This window comes from Plectropomus leopardus, chromosome 1, assembly GCF_026936395.1.
Source record: "Plectropomus leopardus strain MGB_pleo_1.0 chromosome 1, ASM2693639v1, whole genome shotgun sequence".
NCBI lineage: Eukaryota > Metazoa > Chordata > Actinopteri > Perciformes > Serranidae > Plectropomus > Plectropomus leopardus.
This window is the reverse complement of record NC_142176.1, coordinates 19,723,415-19,739,617: the sequence shown is the minus strand read 5'-3', so window position 1 is coordinate 19,739,617 and position 16,203 is coordinate 19,723,415. Positions and strand designations below refer to the sequence as shown.

At 38.6% G+C, this 16,203-nt stretch overlaps 1 protein-coding gene across 10 annotated transcripts in view; it reads right to left on the bottom strand.

The window, feature by feature from the left end:
* The window catches only part of sox6 (SRY-box transcription factor 6), a 158,598-nt gene extending 148,576 nt beyond the window's left edge, over positions 1–10,022 (bottom strand). For 4 of the 10 annotated variants that reach the window (XM_042483805.2, XM_042484184.2, XM_042484034.2 and 1 more), the window contains exons 1-2: positions 9,635–10,021; positions 7,278–7,381 (exon numbers count right to left, since the gene is read on the bottom strand). The gene's annotated coding sequence lies outside the window, so the exon portion shown is untranslated. Of the gene's footprint in view, positions 1–7,277; positions 7,382–7,964; positions 8,180–9,634 lie in introns of those variants that run through there. The other 6 variants (XM_042483881.2, XM_088077264.1, XM_088077263.1 and 3 more) reach the window with 5 other exon arrangements.
* Positions 10,023–16,203: the final 6,181 nt, after the last annotated feature.

The following is a 16,203-nucleotide window of genomic DNA, read 5'->3' as shown; positions in this document are numbered from 1 at the left end:
CCCTCAACCCCACCCCAACCAACGACATAAAGCCTTTCTCCCTGCTAACACAAACAACCATAGCCCTGTTGCATGTGCATGTGTACGAGCAAGCATCTGACTGCGGTGGTTATGTTCATATGCATCTAATTTGCAATCTGTGATTCGTTTGAGGAAATGTTAGGTTGTCAGATTTCATTTTTATTCATACAATTTTGTTTTCAACATTTTGGGAGATTTTTCTGTTTCATATAAAAATAACAAAACCTTTAAAAAAAGTGCTAATTGTCAAGGATTTACATTTGTTTTTGCTACATTATCCAATACTTGCGTAATTACACTTTTTATGGTTATGTTTAGGCAACTCAAAGCAATTGGTTAGAGTTAAGGAAACACTGTGGTCTTGGTAATATACATTATGGTTAAGGTTGGGAAACTAAAACACTTCGTTAAGGTTTGGAAAAACATAATGAGCATGGTAAAAATTCCAAAAGTCAACTGCGATGGGATGCAAAACCCCAGTCTCCGGCGTTAAAGTCATGTGCCTCCTCCTCCTCCCTGTGACTTTACACTGCGGTAACACAACGTAACTCTGCGAACAAGCTTTGACAGTGAACGTAAATCGCTCTTGCAAATTAGCTGCATATGAACATGTAGGAGGGAGGCTTTTGAGGTCATTTGTATATATTTGTATGCAGTCTGCAGGGTCATTTATTGTGGTTGTATAATATTCCAGCAAAAGCCAAAGATCCATCTTTTTTGAAATCTAAACATTTTTCGGTAATACCTGTTCCACAATGTCATTCCACTCTCCTCTGCAAAGTTTTTGTAAATTTTACAAACTGTCCTGTCTGGTGGTGAAAAAAAAATAAAAAGGGTTGCTTTCACTCAGAGAAGATGACCCCTCCCATCTTCCTCTGGTCTCTCTCAGTCTCATCTTCACCCACCTTCTGTCAATCATCCCCCCTCAGACGAACCTCCTCCCAGAGGTTTCTACACCCGTACTGCCTGGCAGAAACAGCACGCTCTGTATGTGTGTGTGTGTGTGTGTGTGTGTGTGTGTGTGTGTATTGTATGTGGGCGTGTGGCGTGTGCCAGAGTGGCTATCCCCTCAGATTGTCAAAGAGGCTCATGGGAAATTTACAGCATGGGCCAAACCACAGGCTTTCTCTATCATTTCAGCAGATTTCTCCTTTTTAGTCCCATTCAAGAAAGTGATTATCACAGACGGTACTTTCTTTGGCTTTATTCTTTGAGCTCCGAGTCGGGCTTTCTGGGCTTCCCTCACTGTAGCTGCACTTTGCTTATAAATGTGCAGCTGAGCCAATCAGGGGTTTCTTAAGTGCAGTTTTTGACTCGACAAAATGTTTCCACTGCCCTCGACAGTTGTTTCTAAAGCATGTGTGTTAATTCATGGACCCTCAAAGAACCGGCGGATGGCTGTTAATTCAAATTTGGTTTGAGCTGAAAGTTCATATTTTCCAACAGTAGTCTCTCTGTTGAGGTTATGGTTATATTATGGTACAAGTGGAGTGATGGATAAAGTTGCTCCAGTGCTCACCCTGCACCAGCACTGGTGAGAGTAGGAAAATGTGCCATTTGGAAACGAATGAAAGAGTTAAAGTCAGCGTTGCTTCAATGCTACCACTGCGTATATTTCCACCAAAAACAGTATGATAAGTATTTTAAACCATCAGGAAGACACGTCGAAAAAAATCACCATGTGCGCATCAGGAGAAAAAAAATCAATTTTTTAGACTAAAGGAGACAGAGTTTGATCTACTTACACATTATCAGAGGGGTCCGAGGCAACATGAAAACTAAAATCGTTATTTGTGCAGAGTCTTTAGTCTCAGAAAGTCTGCTCTTAACCCATCTTTTCACCAACAGAGTCTAAACACACCCCTCCCTTTGCTCAGAGAGAGAGAGAAAGGATAACAAAGACAGACAGAGAGGGAGAGAAAGCTTGTGGTCGGGTCTGCTTAAGCCATTTTCTCATAATGCACATTAAGGGCAAAACCCTGTAACACATCCAAGTCAGTGTTAAAAGAAATTATTCAGAAAGGAAACAAAAGACCTAGGCAAAGAAGAGATGCTATGGTTAACTTCATCAAAACTTTAGCCACAAGACCCTTTCCATCTATTCCCCCGCCCTCTGTCTTTGTCACTTTGATTTATTTTTGGCATCGTGCATTAGCATTTTCCACAGGAAAAACTGTTGGGAATCTGATTTCTGGCCCAATACGTCCTTTCTTTTCCATAACTTCCTCGCCTGTTTTAGATGTCACAGTAGCTGCTCCATGATGCAAGTGGTTGATCAGTATTTGTTTCCATCCAAGAGGGCTGACACACACTATCTGGAGAGTTTGGAATTTGGCAGTTGCAAGGACAAAGTGTGTTTTTGTTTTGAGGTCTGTCTTCAACATTGTAATTAAATCAACAAGTTCAGCCTGAACTGAGGTTTAAATCAACATTTAAAATTTGTGAAAATATGCAAATATGGTGTCTTGGGCCATGCTTATGTTTATGCAATTACATGGTCAAGGTTTTCTTAATCGAGTCAGATGTTTAGTATTGTACTCAAAGGCAATGCCGAGGTGCCACAAACTGTAGTTCACTAAGCGGCCACTTGAGGCTGGCTCCAAAATTCCCATAGACCCCCATGTTGAAATGCCCAACTTTACAGTAGAAATAAACATGTTTTCAGCCTGGTAAAAAACACGGTTTTGGTGTGTATAATTACAGCACTTAAAACAACTGTACGGGGGTTAGCTTTTTTTTTCTTATAACTCACCTCTTTACATTTTATTCATGCCCGAAATGATGCATATTTAAGGGTGGGGCTGCTTGAGTGACAGGCTGCTGCGGCTCCAGCCTCTCATCCAAATATGGTCACTTCTGGCTCCAAGAAAACCAAGATGACTACAGCCAAAATGCCAAACTCAAGGCTAAATAAACAGCAGTCCTCAAACCAATGTGCGACATCACAGTAGCTAATTCCATTATTTATACACTATGATTTATACAACACTTGTCAGTCAAACTGGAGAAGCTAAATATCTGCAGCAGCCTTCTGCATCGTAGATCAAGTACCACACTATTGTAAAATGGCTCATCGCTGCCTCACTTCAGTGGATTGGAAAAAAGACACTATGCGGTATCATGTGTTCAAATCTCATATTTCTCTAATACACACTTTGTACAAGCACACACATTAAAAAAATGCACACAGAAACCAAGTTGCCAATCTGATCTGAAAACAGTCTTGTGCCAACAAAACGGCTCCCAGCCTCCTAAAGGCTGGACCACAGAGTGAAGACGCCAGAAACCCGGTTGGCTTCGTCACAACTATGGAGCATATTTTACATCTCATGTCAGATCAAGCTGGCAGATACCAAAACCGGCTGTCAATCTCCACCAACTGGATAATGTCTAATCGTTCAGCTTTTACAGACAGAGGAGACCTGTGTAACTTGGATACAAAAATAACTCCTACCTTCAACAGGGTTATTCATAACAAATAAGAAATTCAAATACGGTATGTGCTCCAGGCCATATTTTCACTACATCTCCCTTATGAGAGGATGAGGTTTTTAAGGCCCTCTTTCACATAATGTTACATGAAAATCCTCAGTGTCACAGCTGCCCATGTTGGCTCGAGTCATATTTTTATCGAGTCCTTTAACGCTTCCTCCAAGGCAGTGTCTTGCCCATGGGAGGACCTGATCCAGGCACAATGGGGGGGATCACAAGGAAAAGGCTTGTTGTGACGCTTTTGTGTCAGAGCAGTGCAAAAGCCCACATTACACTAATCTCTTTTCCCTTGTTCACTCACAAGACACAATCTCAGGTCTTCAGAGCTTCTCCGAGGGCAAAAGATCACAGCTTCTTCCTCTTCCATTTTTTCCTTTCCCTTTATTTAAAATAATCCCAGCATTCAGCAGCAAGGTCACTCATACTGTATCTATAGATTAATAAATACGCCTCATTTCTCAGTGACTTGATTTGATCCTTAGTGTGGACTGCAGTCAGTGAATGCTGTTCCTGAGTAAAAGTTAAAAAATAATAATGAATTCTCTCAAACTGTAGCTAACAAAATGGTTAAAAAAAAAAAAAGCTTTTGATTCTGTACCCAAATGTCTGCAAAAGGAACATGGACTGACATGAGTGTTTGTTTAAAATTCAGTTTCAACCACCTGCACTCTTTTCACACAACCTGACAGTTCTCAGCCTTGGTCCATATACTGCCTGTATGTGGGTGTGTGTATGTGAATGTGTATGTGTGTGCATGTGTACTCATGCTTGTGTACCCATGTCTGTGTGAGGGAGAACGAAAATATATGTGTGTGTGTGTGTGTGTGTGTGTGTGTGTGTGTGTGTGTGTGTGTGTGTGTGTGTGTGCGTGTGTGTGTGTGCAGGGACTCTAAAATCCACCACATTTTAATTACTGCCCGGCTGCACTGTGTGCCTCTTTGATATGGAAATATAGGCAACCATCTTCACACAGCCACTGTACAAATCTTCATCTGATTCATAAAAAACAATGAGCCCGACTAATTCCTCCACCTGATTACAGTCCCGGACCTGTGTCAAGAACACGCAGCCACCAAGGCCCTGCCAATTAATTCTACATATTAATGTGTGATTTTTAAAAATCAACAGAGGCTACTTACCATAGCCTGGACTGTTGCATTTTGAAGTCAAAGTTAATTATGCACAACTATGCTATGTACTAAAAGAAAATGTCCAATTATTTTGAGAAAAACATTTTCGGTGGGAGAGTGAATGATACAGATCAAAATGGGCCACTTAGGTTACTTGTGCAATTATGCAGTTCCTGTGAAAATTCACATATTTAGATTTTTTTTTCATCTGTAATCCTTTAATGTCAGCAATACTGTTCACTTACAGCAGCCAGAGGGACACGGAGATCTAATAGAGCAGAGAAAAAAAAACTGCCCCTGCCCTTGTCGATGTTCAGTAAGTGCTGGCACACATACTGTAGGTGCTATTTGTTTCTGACTTAAAAAATAGCATGTACTCAAGGATAATCTTTGACATTAGAGGATCACGTGTTCGAGGAAAAAACATGATCTTAAAAAAACAACTCTCTCAATCAGGTTGTTGCAAATTAAGAGCCGAAGCTGGATCAAATTCAAAATGTAGATGCTTGAGATTCTCTTTCAAACGGCTTGTGTATTACATTGGTGTATTACACTGTCTCCTATTAATCTGTCTGGCTCCACTTCCTCACAGCTTTTCATGTAAGATGGCGACTTTGAGGAGGTGATGCCCCACTGTCTGCTCTTGATGACTCAGTTGACCACTGATTTCATCACTATTTCTTCTCCACGGAAGAAGTGACAAAGGTGTAAACTGAAAATAGCAACAATTTCGTCCTGCAAAAGCACAAATCATCCAAACAGAACACATCTGTTCTGTCTTTCTTTAAGCCACGAAGCGTCAAAAACACCAACTACCAACTGCGCTTTAGAGTACAGAGGAGGCATGCATGCATTCATTATACATAATACTGTGCAACGCATAATCACAGTGTCGCGTGAAGGGAAATTAAGCGTCATGACAGAAGTGACATGTTACTAACTTGTCAAAAACTTCTTGTTGAAAAGGACAAATTACTAAAAGAAAGCTGCTGTGGCGTATTCCCATCAGTTTTGATCATTGTTGAAATATTCTACAGCAAATTAGATAACACTTAGAAAGACAGATGTCACAACATGTGCTGCCACATTTATTATCTCCTGCGGTCCTCCACCCTTCTGCTGCCCCCCTCCTCTACCTTTACCAGGCCTGCTGTTGTTTACCTCTTCTCATCTTGTTTATCATCAGCCGCTCCCACCACTACCACGAAGAGAGGAGTACCTGTGCACCCCCCCTCCACCTCTTCTATAGCTCCACTCTCCCTGTCCGCATCCCAGCAGCGTCCTGTCACTCGGAACAAAATAGCTGTCTTTCTGCAGAACACAGTGCATATAGAGAGATAACGCGATGTGTAAGGTCTCAGTTACGCGGTCTAAATGACATCTGGACGACAGAGTGGCTTTTTGCATTTTGACATTTCAAATCAAAATCAACAGCACTGCTTATCCGGAAAAAGAGCAAAGATATTGTTTTGCAAACTATCTAAGAGAGGGAAAGTACCAGTCATGCATGCACACATGCCAAGGCGTGACAAACACGCACACGCACGCACACACACACACACACACACACACACACACACACACTGTAATAATAAAATAATGTCAGGTTTATAAGGATTTTAATGATCTATAGGCCCAGAGACGCTGATGCAGCCTATTCAGAACTTTTATGGATTTTCTACATATTACACATATTATGAATATTGTTTCGAACACCTCTAAATGACAACCTATCAATATTATTTTTAATCACATTGCAGTGTTCTGTTGACAAAAGATTTTTTTTCCTTCTCTAACTGAATTCAGCTTATATTTATATAATATAATTATATTTGTCTTGGTGAAAACTGTGAGCAGAGGAGCAAGGCCATAAAATGAAACCTACAGAAACAAGCACTTTCAGTTCACATCACTGCGTGGCGTTAAAAGAAATATTATATCTGATTTTTGATTTTGATGTTTTTTTGTTTGTTTTTTTGCAGTGAAATGAAGTTACACTTTACAATTACTAATACAGATCAGAAGGGAGCTTTTTATTTTGAGTGGAGTCACAGTTGCAATAAAATTCCCAGAAGAAAACATCTGCATTTAACTGGAAAATATCACATTCACCTTCTGCATAAGTATCAACTAAAAGCATAATCAATAATCAATGTGCACATATAGGTTATATAAAAAATATTTAAACTATATCACATAAAGCACATTTCTTTCTGACCTCCCCTCCCTCTCTCCCTCTCTTTCTCCCTCCCTCCCTCCTTCTATCCTGCCTTTTCTTTGATCCCACTAATTGCTGGCACAAGAGCTCAGTTTAAACCAATTCTACCTTTACATGATGAGGACAGTTCAAACTATACCTACAAGTCAAATCAGTTTGTGACACTCAGTCTAAACAAATTTTAAGCTCATCCACGACATCTCTCTCCCACTCAATAAAGCAAATAATTTTTTTTAAAAAAGCCTCTAATTGCATTGTATGATGATATGAAAAAAAAAGATTCTCAGCAGCAAGGTTGCTCTTGCAACACGGGAGACATTGGACTTGGACAGAGTGCAGGATGTGTTTAGACAAGTGAGCCAGGTGGCTTCTCCCTTCATGCCAAAATGAAAGTCCTAAAACATCTTTGAACTTACTGGCACATCAGCGTCAGCGAGTCTATATCTTATGCTGAGTCCGGGTTGGAAATGCTGCCTTTCTCAGTCTTGCAAAAAGCTCAAGATCCACCCGCAGATTAGTCCTTGAAAAATACAGAAAACGTGCAAGGCCAGTCAGTATGAAATATGATGAATGTGATATTATTGCCCTGCAGTTCTGTTCAGAATCACCAACAAATCACCAGTCTTTAGTTTCTGATTAATGTTTAAATCGGCGACAATTACAGCGAAATTTAAAGGCACATCTGTCCCGGGCAGTGCCAATAAAACAGCAGTAATTATTTGCCAAAATTATAGTAAAAGTTCCAACTCTAAAATATTAAAATGCACATTTAAGTTGTGTGTAACGACTGCAAACACGTGTGTAAAGGAAGAAGGTGGTTAATTAAGATGCCGGTGTATTTCTCTGTGCAAAAAATAAGTGAGATATGTTAAATAAGAGCCAAGTGCGGTTGTGTGGCATCAAATGGCTCTAATGCCGCTTTTCACTCTTTCCCCTCTCGCTCTTTTAGTGAGCGACACGCTGAGCTGCACAAGCCGTCACACAAACTCTTATAGAGACAGAGCCGAGTGTCCCTGTATAGCAATCAGGACAATGTGCTGAATGGGCAGTCTAATTATAAATGTGCCATTTAGACTCGCATTTGGTCTCCAGAACCGCCTTACCTTATGAGGAAACCTGCGCTCACTGCTACAGAAAGAGCAACAAAACAGCACGAGGGGGGAAAACTTTGCTCCGACAGCGCGAGGAATGAGCCAACAATGTGTTTTTGTTGAAAGATCAATTTCATTAATTAGCCACAGGTGTGTCACAAAAAAAACCGCATGTGCACAGTCCTTGGTGAATAGAAGAAAGACACAATTCAGTTAACAATAAGAAAGTTTCTAGTGTTGTCAAAGCTGATTCTGTCCTATTAAAAATGTTATCCAAAACTCCCGCAGCCGCTTTAGAGAGCTGTTTTTTTTTGGTTTTTTTTGAGCACAGGGAGTATGTCTAATTTTGGAAAAACATCTTAAAATGAGGGAACATCTCCGCGCTGCCAAGATCATGCTCAATTCCTGATATTTCACTTAATTTCACATTTATAATCAACCAAGAATATGATTTATTAAATTTGTCCATCATAAATATTTCCTAAAAACATTAAGTGAGTTCACAAAAATGACCAAAGTTTATATTATGCTCTGAAAATGTTTTAACAGTAATTCTTTTATTTAAAGGTTAATTTTAGGAATTTAACATGTCCAAATGTAAGACAACAATTAATTGTTATTAAGCACATTTACGCACTTTTTACAAGAAAACTTTAGTGTGTTCCCTACTTCGGCGCAGAGCGTCACAAGCTTCGGCTTAAATGGAAAACTGTCTCTTCAAGTAGATCTTCTCTAAATGGACAAGCTTTGCGATTGTTGAATTTAATTTATGGCTTATGCATTCTTTAGAGGTCAATTCCCCTGACCTCCCGAGAAAGTTAAGGAAGCGCAAATTCCCAGACTGCACGCGGGCCAGAAACTGTGTTTCTGACACTAAAAAAAATCAGGAAAAAAATTGAGTGAGAGGCAGTTTGGAGGCAAAGAGTCTGAATGTTTAAAGGAATAATGAGACATGAGCGAAGGTTTCAGATAAACTTGTCCACCTCACAGGCAGCCAGAGGAAACCTACCGGGGCGCACGTCATTGTCAATGAATAGTACCGCTTTGTGGACAGAAGTGAAACTGCCACCAACACAGGAAAGTTACGGGACATGTAAACACAAACACTTAAGCGCTGTCAACCTTTACATTTTTAACAATTAAGTACTTGTTTAGGGCGTTTGGTGAGCGTGTTATCGGTGACAGCAGTCCGTCTCGGTCCTATAACGCTGCAATTTACACCGAACAGCCTGTGTCCGCTCTCTCGGCGTCACGCTGCTGCTGAAATAAACGAAGAAAAAAAATGTGTTTTCAAACCTTCAAATGTGCTTCGGTTTGTTTCAGGAGTTAGTTCTGATGAAGTTAGATGTTGAATTTAAGCGGATTTGCCTGTTCTGGGGTGAACCCGAGCGTCTCCGAGCCGCGCCACTCTTGTCTCGCGTGCACTCCGCTTGTTTTGGTGAAAGCGACGCTTCAAATAATCGCAACAATGAAAGTTTGACATCCGTCACAAAAAGCGACTACCTGTGTAAGCATAACACATAATTAACTTTTTAAATAAAATGTTTTGAAGCAAAATACGCGCACTGTGCCGGAGCACTTCACTGACAGCGCGCTCGACTTTTAGGAAGCAGCAATAAAACAAGGTGAAAATATCAGGACAACATGTAAAGAAAAAAAAGTACAGCAAACGTGTTGTTTACCTTGATGATCTGAGCCGTGGAGAAGATATTAATGCGTCCTTTCCCCGTGCGTAAACACTACCACACTATACACTTTGTAGAAAATGATCACTGAGCTATCTGTTGAGCGAAAACTTGAGTGTGCTCACACGGGGCCATATGAGGGGATCCCGTCTCTACTCTGTGAAGTTCAGCTGTCCGAAACTACAAGTACCTTTTGTTGTTCGCCTGTTCTGTTCTTTATCTCCCTCTCTCTCACACTCAGACAAGAGGAGACGATGGGTAGAGCTGCTGTCAATCTTGGCAATCAATGCGCGCAGCCATGTCGCAAGTATTCAAAGCATTTCCCGTCGTGCAACATCAGAAAGTGAGTGGCCAGGGCATTGATCTGAGGAAGGCAAAGAGGCAGGACTCCCCCCTCCTCCTCCCAGACAAGAGATGCGAGAGAGAGAGAGAGAGAGAGAGAGAGAGAGAGAGAGAGAGAGAGTGTATTTGAGAGAGAGAGACAGAGAGAGAAAGAGAGGCAGAGAGAGATTTGTGGCGAAATAAAAGTGGAGACAGGGAGGATGGTTGTAACTGCCCGCAGTTTAGTCAGTTTAATAAGCTTACTTAAATGAACATTAGTTAGAGGCGCAGCGACTGCAAAGTTAAGCACGACTTTTCCCCTTTACAGATGCTGCACTTTTCTTTCTGTGACACTTTTTCGAGTTATTGTCTTAGAGGACAAAAAAGAAAACCCTGATCACACTGATCTCTCCTCAAAGTGTTTCAAAATCACTGTTTCTTTAGAGGAAAATAGTTCACATGAGATGATGAGAGCAGGTGAGAGTAACCCTGTAAGAGGAGTTCAGGGACTGGTTTAGACTTGTGTGATACAGCAGGATTTATTAGCATGAATTAAATCACCGTAAATGACAATCTTGTTATTTCTTATGGTGTTTTTTTTTTTAAATTTAGGAAACAAAACATTTTAATTTGCACAATGTTTAGAGATCTTCAGCCTATCATTTCAGTTTGCAAATTCCATGCACTCGAAGTCACATTATTGCACCTCAGCTTTTCTAGAGTCTAAAATAATTGTTTTGACAGATTATGCCATAAAAAGAACGTCCAACATATACATTCCTCCCGTCATGCAGAGCGGTTAAGATTTATTTTCAGGCTGCCTATTTATCATTAGATAAATAAATTGCTGCATCCAAAGAAAATGCCAAAAATAAGACTTATTCTCGCGACATGCTCACTTTTGAGAGTCAGACAATTTAGATTAATAAACCGATTTTAGAAATGAAAATTATGAGTGTGTAATTGATTAAAACAAATATGCTGTGTGTGTGCCATAGCATGACATTTTTTAAATTTTATTTTCCAGTATCAAATTTAACTTTTAACTTTCACTCACTGATACATTTTATTTCTTAGGTTTTTGCATGAAATTCCACATAGGGTTTTAACACATCAGATATAACTAAATTAATCAATATGTTGCACTTGTACGTTTATGTATATTTGGATTATATTATATTATATGCTACAGCTGTTCCATTCATTTAAATAAACCGGTGTTGTGTTAAAAAAAAAAAAAACCCGGGGGCAGCCGTTTGACATGTGAAATTAAAGCTAAGCTGACCCACAGGTCGGGATCACTCGCCAAAACAGGAGCTTTTACAATGAGACACTTTTGTGTATTGAATGAACATATGTTTGAAATTATCAGCTGAGCTCGGAGGAGGCCCACAGATGTCAAACACACAAAATAAATTTCAACAGGAAAAGAGAAAGAAAAGAGCGTGACGCAAAAGTTATCTACAAATCAGCTGCAGCTTTTTTGTTACAAAATAATAATAATAAACATCCTAATACACAACACTCAGCCAGTATGAGTCCCGTTATTCAGCGTGCTTTAAGCCTCATAACAACAGACTATCATGGATAATAGAAATAAGAAAGTTACTTACAAAGAGAGGAGACAGCAGGAGGAAATTGTGATTGTTAACTGCAGAGTCACATAGAGATACAAGAGGGAGGAGAAGCAGAGAAAGAGAGAGAGTGACAGAGAGAAAGGGGGAGAGAGGAGGGGGAGGACTGGCCACACAACTCATCCACAACATCGTATCAGCTCCCGTGCGCCTCACTTTATCTCTTTTTTTGTTCAAGGTGAAAACACTCAACATCTCCATCAAGCAGCATCACAATTATATGCCTAAATTATTTTACCATTTTTGGTGTAAGTTTTAACTCATTTTTTTGCAGCGTGTTTTACTGCATAAATTTGCATCAGGGGAAAAATGGGAGAGAAATAAAAAGAAAGACTTACCTTCCCGAGAGAAACTTTCCCTGTAGTTGTGCGGACACTTTGAGCGCCTCCTGAGATTCAAACAATGTAAAACTTCAGGAATATAACACCTGTCACCTGCTTAACCGATTAAAACCTCAAACACAATCCACTTTAGTGTTGTGAAATTATAAATAATCCTGCTTCGATCTAGCACCGTATTTTTCAGATCCATGCATGATGATTCATATGTGATATCTGCTCTGTGTGGAGTCTGCAGGAGCGGACTTAACGGGACTGTGTTTCATGTGTCTTATGCGCCACCTTTTGGTAAGCGTGGGAAACGCATACAGACATCCTGCAGCCTGCAAAAATCAGATGAATATTAGAAAATAAGAAGATTTGGGCCACAACATTAAGCCTATTTTAAGTTTTAAATGTTTAAATGTTTAAATGTGGTAACCCTTGACACAGGCTAACTGTAAATATTTTATCATCACAGTGAAATAATTTCCCCTTAAAAACTGCTTTTGTTGCTGCTTTAAAAATAAAAGTCTTATCTGCATCAGAAAAACAAAATGACTCATTGTATTTGCTTATGATGCTGTTTGCAAACAGGCTTTACTTATGGGTGCAGCTGAGCAGGTGCCAGAGGGCGCCAGATAGTTCTCAAAACACAATATAGACTATAATCTATAGAGGTGACTGCAATGGCTTCGTCTTTATAGCTCAGATGGTGGAGTGCGTGAAGCCCGCATAAGCAGCAAAAGACAGTCCAACTTGTTGGGGGGTAAGGCAGACACATTTGCATACCCTGTGAGTCTTTGATGCATCTTGAAATTCAAGTCTAGCCCATAAATATTTGAAAAGGAGAGTGCATGAAAATCAACATTTTTGTTACATTAAATTAACATGTGTTCTTCTCCTGTTCTGCATGGTTAATTAGAGAACACCATTCAGTCAGTGAGTGAGGATAAGAAGGAGGGTGGGGGTTTGGGGTGGAGGGGGGCTGCTTTGATTACAGTGCAGCCTGAACAGGTTTCAAAGGTGTGCAAGTGATTCATGCTCAGGAATACAGTGATTTGTTTTCCAATGAGGAATCACAATTATCTCCATTATGAAAGAGAAAAATTGCAAAAGTTCTGCTTTAAAATGTTGACAAAAGTTGTACTGTAGTATATTGCAAAATGCCATACTATAGCATGGGGGAAAAATGGTCAAAAAATTAATTGTTCCAAATGTTAAAAAAAAAAAAAGCATTTTGCATTTTGAAAAACATTATAGTATACAGTGTGAAAGAAAGAGTTGGGGAAAAAGTTATAGTTTAGTATGTGAACAAACACATTATAGCATGTGGAAAAATGGTTGAACAAGTGTGTCATCACACAATAAAACTTATGGTATAGCATTTAGAAGAATATAATAGTGTAGAATGTCAAAAAATGGTCCAAAAAGTCAACATTTAAAATGTCGAAAAAAGTCATACTATAGTATGTTGAAAAATGCCATACTATAGCATGCGGTAAAATGGTCAAAAAAGACATTGTTCCAGATGCCAATTAAACTTGTACAATTAGGTGTAGAATTTCAAAAGAACAGTCCAGAGTTAACAAAGTCAACATTTAAAATGTTGAAAAGTGCCTAACTATAGTAGGGTTAGGAATTCATTGTTCTAAATGTCAAAAAAAAGTAATAGTATAGCATTTTAAAGAAGTTTTTGGTGTAGAGTTTCAAAAGAACAGTCCAGAAAGTCAACATTTAAAATGCTGAAAAAAGTCTTGCTAATGTATATCGCCAAATGCCATATTATAGCATTTGGGAAAAACGGTTGAAAAAATGAATCATTCCAATTCTCAAAATACGATCCAAAAACTCAACAATTAAAATGTTGAAAAAAATCATACTATAGTATGTGGTGAAATGGTCCAAAAAGTATTAATTCAAGATGTTGATAAAATGTATGGCACAGCATTTTGAAGACGTTTATAGTGTAGAATTTCATAAGAACGGTCCAAAAAGTCAATATTTAAACCTTTGAGTGTGGTATTTAACCAATTCAGGTTAATGTGTGTCAGGACATGGGTCCTTTTAACAGTTAATTTTAAGCCTGTTTTTTTTAGCATATATAAACAGCAAACAAAATGTTAATTACACACAATAACACACTATGATGCAGATATAAGGACATTTTTCAAGAGTTTATTAATGACTTTGTTGACAACTGTGTATCCTCTTATGAAGCATTTATAACTGGTGTAAAATCAGATAATATATGTTTGAAAACATGGCAAGGCAGTAATTGTAATATATATATATATATATATATATATATATATATATATATATATATATATATATATTTGGGAATACATCCACCCAGTATTTAACCTCTTGAAGCCTGGATCGTCCTCAGTTTTCTTGTGCTGCGCTCAGACATCTGTCACAAGCTAGTTGCCCCTTTGAAACCTGAGCAAATTGTTTAATGTGTGCTCTAGAAACCATGGGGAAAAAGGCAAGGACCAACTTGACAAAATACAATATATATACATATATATATATAATCTTCAGCTAATTTTCTTATAACTTTTTTACAAATTTCTTACTAATGTTTGGACCATGTGCTTGTTGCCTTCCCTCCATGTTTTTAAAAGAAAAAAACAGAGTTGTTCAGGTTTTAAAGGGATAATTACTTAAATATGCTCAAAATATTTACCCCAGTATATCAATAAAAAAAATATTATATTAGACAAAAATTTGCCAGGCTATGAATGGCAACCTCGCACCAGCATCTGACATAATCATTGCCAAATATAATCTTAATCATAAATGAACTTAACTAATTGCTATTATTATCACTTCTGTTTCTAGGTGTACTGAAGTTCTGTGTATGGTTTGTCCAAGTGATGTTGCTCATATCCGGGCGGAGGCTGTTGCTTGACTGCTGTGAGTACAATCAATGTCAAACACTGTACTGTCTATTCTTTTTCTTACTTTCAAATGTTTTAAGATGTGGTAAACTAGACCGTAATATGATTGTTACGAAGGCTGTATCACTGTTGGCTGTTATTGTTTTTATAAAATGTTAGAATTTCATTAAATAATGTCATGAAGAAGGTCATTAAAAAGTTATGGTATTGTGTGCCATTAAAAAAAAATTATAAAAAATGTCAAAGTATAAAATGTCCTAAAAACAAATACAGGTCATAGGTGTGCATTTTTCTTGTGCAGTCCTCAGTCTTACGCTGCATCCCTAAAATGGCTTTGAGAACCCCTGATCATAAATTTTTGTTTCAAAATGCTCTAAATTGTTTTGTGGTTAAGTGTCTAAAAATATCTCCCAAGATCCCCCAGGTGGGTTGTGTTTTCGAAAGAGACAATTGAAAATGCCCCCCACCCAATGTTAAATCGTTTTTTACTGCCCTTTAACATGGTTTAACATTGTGGTATTCATATGTAATCATAGTTTGAAATACGTTTAAAAATAGTTGTAAAGCTGCTGTAAATGTGAACAAGCGGTCTACAAGTGCCTAAGTATAACGCAGCGTATAGCAGAGTATAAATAACATGTTTGTCATTGTATATTTTTTTAGCTCTAACCCTAACATGCAATGGGTTGGTGCATAATCCTGTATGAAATATTTATTACTAAACCAGAGGGGAATATCTAATTTCATATATTCATATCCTGGCTGTAGTTTTGTATTGCGTCGTCTGTCTGTCTCTTAATTTCTTCTTTGTATCACTTTATACTGTGTGCTATGTGTGTCATGTTTGTAATGTGTTTTTTTGTTTCATTATTTGTTTGTTTTTGTACACCTTGACATAATGTTATTTTGCCGTGTCTTGTTTCTGGCCTGCCGATGGAACTAATCTGGTATGGTGCATAAAATGGCAGCAGACCTTAGCTCATGAGGCAATAGAGGGTTCTGGGTAAAGAAAATGCTTGGCAGTTCATCTCACCATGTTTTGCTTATGATGGTGAGCACATTAAATGACTTGAAAATGTAAAAATAGATGCAGTAAATATCTCTTTCAGACATGTCGTTACTAAACATAAGTGTAACCCATATGAAACCCATATAAACACAAACCAGAACTCAGGTAAAAAGCCCTCAAGCTACCTGCAACATCTACAGACAGCCCTGGGTAAAGTCATCCAAAGAGGTGGTATTGCTGCTATTTACTCTGAATGACAGCTACTCAAACAGTTTTGTTGAGGTTGCCTGATTACGAGCCTCGAGCTTTAGCAAAAGAAAAACAACCCAACTCCATTCATAGCTGCTCCTTCTGTTGCGAACAAAAGAGGACTAGCAAG